Source organism: Tamandua tetradactyla, chromosome 10, assembly GCF_023851605.1.
Source record: "Tamandua tetradactyla isolate mTamTet1 chromosome 10, mTamTet1.pri, whole genome shotgun sequence".
NCBI lineage: Eukaryota > Metazoa > Chordata > Mammalia > Pilosa > Myrmecophagidae > Tamandua > Tamandua tetradactyla.
In genome coordinates this window covers 42,280,849-42,288,899 of record NC_135336.1, presented here as the reverse complement: position 1 = coordinate 42,288,899, position 8,051 = coordinate 42,280,849, and the positions used below count along the sequence as shown (strand labels likewise).

Genomic DNA, 8,051 nt, shown 5'->3' with positions numbered 1-8,051 from the left:
CGTAAAAAAAATTATTTTTACATGTTTCAATTATAAAATTTTTTAAATTGTGTATGTGGAGACCCAGGGCCTGGTCTCCTCCTCCATATGGAGAGCAAGTTGCTGCACGTAGCCACCTATGTGACAGGGCCAGAAGTGAAAGTTCACCAGACCTTCTCAGGGAGGAAAGAAGGTAAAATTGTATCGCAGGCTACTTCTCTTGTAAAGCAGTAAAACTCCTCTCCCCTGACATATATGTTGATTACAAATCTCCAGACCCCAGAATCATGAGACTGTGCTGAAACTGTTCTCATACCCTATGCAATGTCTTTTTCTTAAACTCTTATAAGCTGTCCCTCGCACTCCCACTTTTGTGGATTCCTACCTCTATTTTCTGAACAGCCACCCCCAGAAATTCTCCTGTTCACAAGTCCGAATAAAATGCATGTCTGACTCTGTGCCTGGTGTGTTCTTTGGTCTTGCAGCTGCTATGACCTCAGCCTTCCAAGAGCTGGGTTGGACTGTATGATATATCATTTTCTTTTATTCTTGCAAAACTGGTGGAAATAGCCTGTTAGCATGAAATTTTATTAAACCTTGGGAAGTAATATTAAACAGAACCAAAATTAAAGGGCTGGTGAATAAAGTGCCTAGAAGAAAGTATGTTGCCACAGGTTATGGAGTGGTGTTTTAATGTAATTTAATCACCCTTCATAGATAGAATATATTGGAGAGAGAGAAAATATAAAGTACTTAAACAATTGAGCAAGAAATAGAGAGTAAGGTAGACCTAAAAATTGTCCACATTCAGTGTTTTCAGTTTACATCTGAATTTCTCTCTTCAACCATTGAGAAATTAGAGCCAATTCTGTACTCCCTAGGTAGCATATACCAGCAGTTGAACTGGAAAACCAGAGCTAGAGAATATGAGGATAAACAATTAGTCAAATAATTCAATGGACTTCATGAGGTTTTTAAAGATTCCTGGTATGCAAACTGGCACTTTAGAAAGTAGAGTGTAAACATCTATCATTTCACCAGATGCATATGCATATCTATATGTAAGCATATACATATATGTAGTAAATCATCTCACTGTGGGAGTGGGATGTAATTCTGTCCTTGCAGTTGCTATGACATTGTATTTTTGTGGCCTCTGCTTTTGGCAGGCTGAGGTGGTCTAGGGTGAGGAATCATTATGGGGAGGCACTTATCTAATAACAAAGTACAAAGGCAGAAGATAGAAACAAGATAGCATGTGAACAGCAGGGCTTTCTCTATCCCTAGGTATTGACTGTATAACTAGCACCTTAGTTCAAAGGATTAAAGATTTATTCCTTGTAATGTAGAGCACAGGCTGTCTCTTTTTGCTGCATGCTGTTAAGGTGGTGGCTAAATGAATAATTTGATTGCAAGGTATGAAGTTTATTAATAGCATAGGAGATGCAAACAAGCAAAAAAGAGATTATAGAGCAGTGCTGATGGTGGTTAGCAGTAAATATTAAAACAACCCCTCTGCACAATTAAATTTAACAACGAACATTTGGAGACAGAAGTAAGTAATAAAAAATTTCTTTGGCACTCCCAAAATGAGAAGCTTCTGAATTTATGTAAATAATGAAAAAGTGATGATGGGGGAAGTCAGGGCAATGGGTTCATAATTTAGCTGATATGAAGACTTGCCAGCTGAATAATGCAATTCCAAAAAGTAGTATTAATAATTCTGACTGGGCATTCAAGTGGTTATCTCTGCTGACTCTCAAAGCTGAATACCCTGAACGAGTTTCTGTGTTTCTCAGAGATGTCAAAACTTATCATACCAATGTTGATTATTCCCCCCCTGTATTCAGAAGTGTTGGTTTTATCACTTCTCGGCCTTTTGGCTAAGATCAAGTGTAGTATCTGTTCTCATCAGTTTAATATCTGATACGTCCTCTATCCGAGGACAATATATTAAATGGATTTTTAGAGCTGGGAGATGGAATAGGAGCTCGCTCCGTCCACTCCACGCCTCGACCTGGTATTGCAGTACTTCCAGGAACAGTGCACCCCCCACCCCCCAGGGGAACAATAAACATAAAAAAAAATTTTTTTTTAAAAGGGTCGGTTTCCTCCATAGTATGAGAATGAGTTTGGCAAAATTTGGTCCTTTATTTCCTCATTTGAAAGAGTATTTGATCAAATCAGACTCAAATCACTATTAATACAGAATGGCACTATTAACCTAGACAGGTCTAACTTTATTTCATCTCAGCATAACCACATTTTTGCTGATGAATTAATTGGCAAAATGTTTTTTCAGGCTGTGTTTTAAGGTTATGCCCTAGAGAGAAATTCAAGAATCAGCTTAGTGGACAGAGCTGAATTTCCTAACCTACATTTGACTGCATGTATTCTGCCCACAAAGTGTTTCAGAGTAAAGATGTTAGGCAATATATAATAACTAAAAAGACAGAATTATATTGGGGTGCTTATGGTGGGAAACAAGAAATATTATGGTCATTTATTGAGAGTGCCATCAGACTGTTATCAGGCAACCTTACACAAAATATGTTGTCAATAAGAGAAGATTCAATTGCTCATTGTTGTTAATATAAGCAAAAATCAATCACTTGGGGAAATGTGATCTTAACGTAGTTTTTAAATACGTTTTGGTCTTCAGATTTTATATCGGAAGTACTCATATTGATCAATTTCCCTTCTCCACATTAGTTTCTGTGCCATTTTAGCCTTCTGTATTATTACCTTAAGAATATCCAGTTATAACCTACCTATAAATTTACATTGCCCCTAAAAATACTGCTATTCTCTTAAAATAAAACAGGGTTTATAAAATATAATTTAACTTAATTCATACTTAAATTTTAAAATGCTTACATTTAATTTCACTTAAATGGAGACTGGTGCGGTCAGATGGTATCAGACAATTCAGGTACAAAATGCCTATCTCCCAAACATTCTGAAATAAACAACATTTCAGTGTAAAAATTAAAAAGAAATAAAATGAAATAGCAATGTAAATAAAAAATAAATGAATAAATATTGCTTTAAAAGGTAGAAAGAAAGAGGGGAGAGAGAGAGGGAAGGAAGAAGGGAGGAATCAAGGATTGAAGGAAGAATAAAGCTTTTTGGGACCCCATGCAAATTAAAATTGTGAAAAAACCATTTATAAAGTCACAAAGAATTATTTCTGAATAACTCCCTGAAAGTTGGGACATTAATTATTTTATTATTCAAAAGTTGAATAAATTTAAATTATTATTAAATTGTAAATAAAATTTCAATAAAAACAATCTATTGAATTTAATTAAATAACTTAATATTAGAAATTGATAGTTAAAACAATTAAACAATAATTATTGGATAATTAAACAATAAATATTGGAAATTTTAAAACCTAGAAGTATTAAAATACTTTCAGATCGATGAAGAAATAAAATTCAAATTACAGAGTAAGATATCAATGATAATGAGAACACACATGCGAAAACACATCGAATAAAAGTCTTCTCCTAGAAAAGTTCATTTCTTTAAACAATTGCATTTCTAAATAAGAAAAATGACAATTACTCATTCCCTCATTTCCTGTTAAAAGGGAAAGCTAAAGTAACAAATAATAAGGATAAATAGGAAATACAAATTTAAAAAACAACAGGAAAAAGTAAAACTTATTTATAAACTCAAAAGGAGTTCTTCTTAAAGGAAAATATGAACTATATAAGCCATGGCTAGTATAACAAAAAGAAAACGAGGTAAAACATAGTGCATAAAATTAGAATTGAAAAGAAGAAAATAACCAAAAAGGATATTTTAACATTAAAAGAGTATTTCATTAAAATTTTATGCAACAATTGAAAAACTGTATAAATTTATAAGTAGTTCTGCAAAATAATAAGCTTAACTTATGTCCATAAAAGAGAGAAAACATAAGCATATCAATAACAATAATAGAAATTGAAAATTTATGTGAAAGCTACATCTCAAAAACTGCCAGCAATACTATTCTTAAACTGTTTCTGGATTTGTTTGATAGCTACTTTGGCAGTCCAATATACCATGCATATTCTTGTGTAATCACCTCCCCGCTAATCTATAGGGCTCTGTGATCGACATTTCTAAAAGAATGAGGTGGAAGGGACACCAAACCAGTCCTAAGCACTGAGGGATCCTGAGCCAGTGCCTAAGCATTTAGACGTCCTGGCAGCTTTTACTTTTTACTCTTGGAAGCCAGCTGCCTTGTAAAAATTTGGCTACCCTACTGAAGAGAGAGGCCACATGGAGAGGCCCTGAAAATGGGATGTCACGTGGAAAGAAATGAGGCATAGAGGAGGATCAAAGTGCATGATATGTAAGAGGGAAGTCACTCTGAATGTTCTAGCCAGTCAAACCTCCAGAGCACTATATCTTTGCAGCCATCTAATGCAACCACATGACACCCCAAGAAAGAGGAGCGCAGACTCAAACCACACTAGTCTTGGAGATAATAATAAACTGTTATTTTAAGTCAGTGATTTTTTCAGTGTTTTGTTAGGTAGCAATACATAACTCAAAAACCAAGCACAGGAAATAATAAAAACATGAACATTTTCTTTTTAATTTCATTTTTAAATATTGATTCCAAAATATAACAAAAGTATATTATAGCCCAGTCTCTCATGTAAACACTAATGGGAAAATTACTCATACATGCACACACATATACACACACTCACACACACAATAGTATCAAACAGAAGTCAGCTATACATTAAACAAATGATAAATATGAACAAGAGCGGTTCATTCCAGAAAGCAAAAAAAGTTCAATGTTAGCAATATGATGAAAATCTAAGGAATCAAGCATTCCTACATTTAGTAAGTGGAAATATAGACTGAAGTAACTTTTTGTGAAGCTAATATGCCTATATTAGAATTTAAAACACATTGTTTTTTATCTAGTAATTCCACTATTAGGTATTTATCAGATAGAATAACTGAAATAATTATACAGACCAATATGCCCAATATAGTCTAGTGAACATTGTATTGTATGGAGTCATTAAAAATTGAAGAATGAAACCTAAATATTGATGAACTAGAAGCATTGCATGATTTATAGAAAAACCCTTGTTAGGAAGATGTTTAAAAATACAAACTAAATGCTGATAACTCTAGAGTTTATTAATTGGGAGAAAAGATAAGTTATAAAACAATATGAATTGAAGTGAATAGTTGATACTCCAGAAAAGGGAATATGTTCATGCATTTTCTTGAACATGCGTAAAATTTCAAGGGTACAAAATAAACCATGAAAGTCATTTAAAGTGATTAACTTTGGTGAGTGTGACAGTGCAATGAGGAGAGGGAAGAAAGATATTTCCTGTTCATATTAAATAGTTCTATTAGTTTTTAATTATTATATGCATAAATTGCTTTGCCAAAAAATATTAGATTCTATGTTTATATAGTACTTTCAGCCCTTTCTTATTTATTTAACTCTTTTTTTCTCATAGTCTTCCTACCATCATGTCATCAAGTTAGTTAGTAAGCAAGGATTTTTCATAATGTCTCTATCTTAATACAAGTCAATAAACATATTAACTGTCTATTAAAAGACAGACTAATAAATGAATATTTATGATATAGAAATTTCACCTCCAGGAATATATTCTAAGGCAATGTTTTACAAAAATGTTTGATCCATTTGACCCTTAGTGGGTCAAGTTATCAATTTATTAGGCAGAAGGCAAATTTTTATAAAAATATATTTGAGTAGAATAGGGTAAAAAAAATCAAAGTTCATCATATGTACAAATGTGAATATTGGGTTGTATAACTTTTAAGGTATATGTGTATATGTTTGTGAGGATAGAGATGAATACTCATATCTTCATGGTTTTCTTAATATGCAGCTACTTTCCCAAAGATTTTGAATATTGGCTGAGTAGATCGGACTGCCCTATGTCCTCTTCACTTATTTATTTCGCTGTTGTATTATTTGGTGCTCAGAAAGACCCTAGAACTCTAATAAAGAGAATTAGTAATTTTTAAAAAATCATAATTTTTGAAGCCCTTTAGGGAGTTGAGGCCACAAGGAAACCAGATGAACATTATTCCAAATGGTGACAAGCCCTTTTGAGATGAGATAGACACTCTATTTCATTTGGGGCAGAACAAGAATGAAAGAGTGGAAGAGGTAGACTCCATAAGAGCAAATAAGAGAAAAACAACTAAAATTTGACAAATTTTTAAAGGCTCAGTGTGGGCTAGCGTGACAGTTTAGATTACCTACTGCTCTGGATGCAAAGTGACTTCTCATCCACTTACCAAGGCTTCTGCACAGGTCTCCACGAGACCCTCATAGAAAATTAGGGGCAAAGTAGGAGACCCGTGAATACCACCTGCGTGGTGCGGGCATGAAGAATCAGCCTAGGTTTAAAAGTGGAGTGGCATTACCTGGAGGCAGCATTTATGCTTCAGGACCTGCATGAATATAAGTTGGCTGCCAGCTCCCACTAAAGGATAGGCACCAAATATATCCACCTTGAGGAACCTTCTTTGATACAGAGCAAAATCCGCCTTCTCCTGGGGCAGGAACACAAAAGCTTTGAACACAGCATAACTTGCTCTGACACCTGGCAAAGTTCAACTGCCACTGGTCTAGACCTAGGTTGAAACAGGAAAAAAAAAAAAAAAGAAAAGAAAACATTTGCCATTTAGAGAGAGGCAGGATACCTAAGCATACTTAGGATTTTGCAATGATACAGGCAAAATTCATGGCTATGGTAGAATGGGGGAGGAGGAAGATGGCTTGAACAGGGAGAATCAGTTATTTGTATCTAAGGGATAAGCAGAAATGGTGAGAAAGCCCTACAATTGCACTTCACTGCACTGAAAAGGTATAACAATATTTGAAGATAATCTCTTACAAGTTCAAGATCTGTGTTCTAAACCTTAGAGGATTTTTCAAAATCAGCACGATTGATATTTTGAGCTAGACAATTATTTGTTGTGGTGGGCTGCCCTGTAAGTTACAGGATACTCTCTCTACCTCCTCATCCCCCAGTTGTGACAACCAAAAAGATCTCCAGACATTGCCACTGGGTGGCAAACTCATAGCATGTTCCAAGCCACTGCATAAAAGCAATGATTGAAAAACAAAATTAAAAAAACAACAGAGGTGTACCTCATAAATCAATAGAGAAGATTATATTGGTTTATAAAAATAAGCAATTTTTAAAAGGCAGGAAAAAAGAACAATGAATAGTTGGCCCAAATAAAAACTAATAGCAATGTAGTAGACTTGTATGGTCTAAGTACCCCAAATAAAAGTTCAAGATTAACAAATAGATATCAAGGTTGCTATAGCTAGTAACATATTAACAGTAAGATATGCATAACTGTTTTCTTTGGTATTAAATGTAAATTTAAAAAAAACAGAAGAAAACACCATCTATTTGGCAAAAAATAAAATTAAAATTCTGTATAACCATAAAATGTTTAACTGAACACGTATTTCTTCTGCTAAAAGTTCATGGCTCATGACTGTTTGAAGTGATATGATTAGGAGAAAACAATTGTGTGATGAAGTAGCTACTGTCAAATTGCAGTTGCCTGGTTAGGCTTTGCCTCAAGACTAGCCCTATCACAGAATATCAGATTCTGTCATGATGAATAAGAAGTTCATCCCCAAATGTCCATTCCTCTAAAGGGGGAAGTACATTTCCTCTAGTACCTCGCTGACTTCTGGTTTCTAGGACAAAAGTCTGGGGTTTAATTCTTCCTTAATGGTTTCTCTCCAGGCCAGTTTCCCTTGACTTTCCTGGGGAGGAAAATGGGTCACAACTTGTGTCTGCCTCATGATCTCCATGCAGAGTAGCCACATGAACATTCTACTAGAAACCTGAAATCTTGAGTTCTAGTACTGGCCCAGTCACCCTAATTAGCTTCATCTCCCTGGATCTCAGCTCCTCTTGGGTATAAAAAGGATCTACTTTCTCTAGAGCCTTCAAAAGGCCATTGTACAGAGTGGCAGGTGAAATTGTAGAAAAAGTGAAAGATTACAATATTGGATAAAGAAAAATAAAGGCAAA

General features: G+C 34.5%; 1 non-coding gene across 1 annotated transcript; it reads left to right on the top strand.

Annotated features, from left to right (window-relative positions):
- The first annotated feature begins 1,842 nt into the window (after positions 1 to 1,842).
- On the top strand, positions 1,843 to 2,033 carry LOC143649007 (U2 spliceosomal RNA). Its single transcript, XR_013158889.1, has one exon. It is a non-coding gene; the product is annotated as a U2 spliceosomal RNA (small nuclear RNA).
- Positions 2,034 to 8,051: the final 6,018 nt, after the last annotated feature.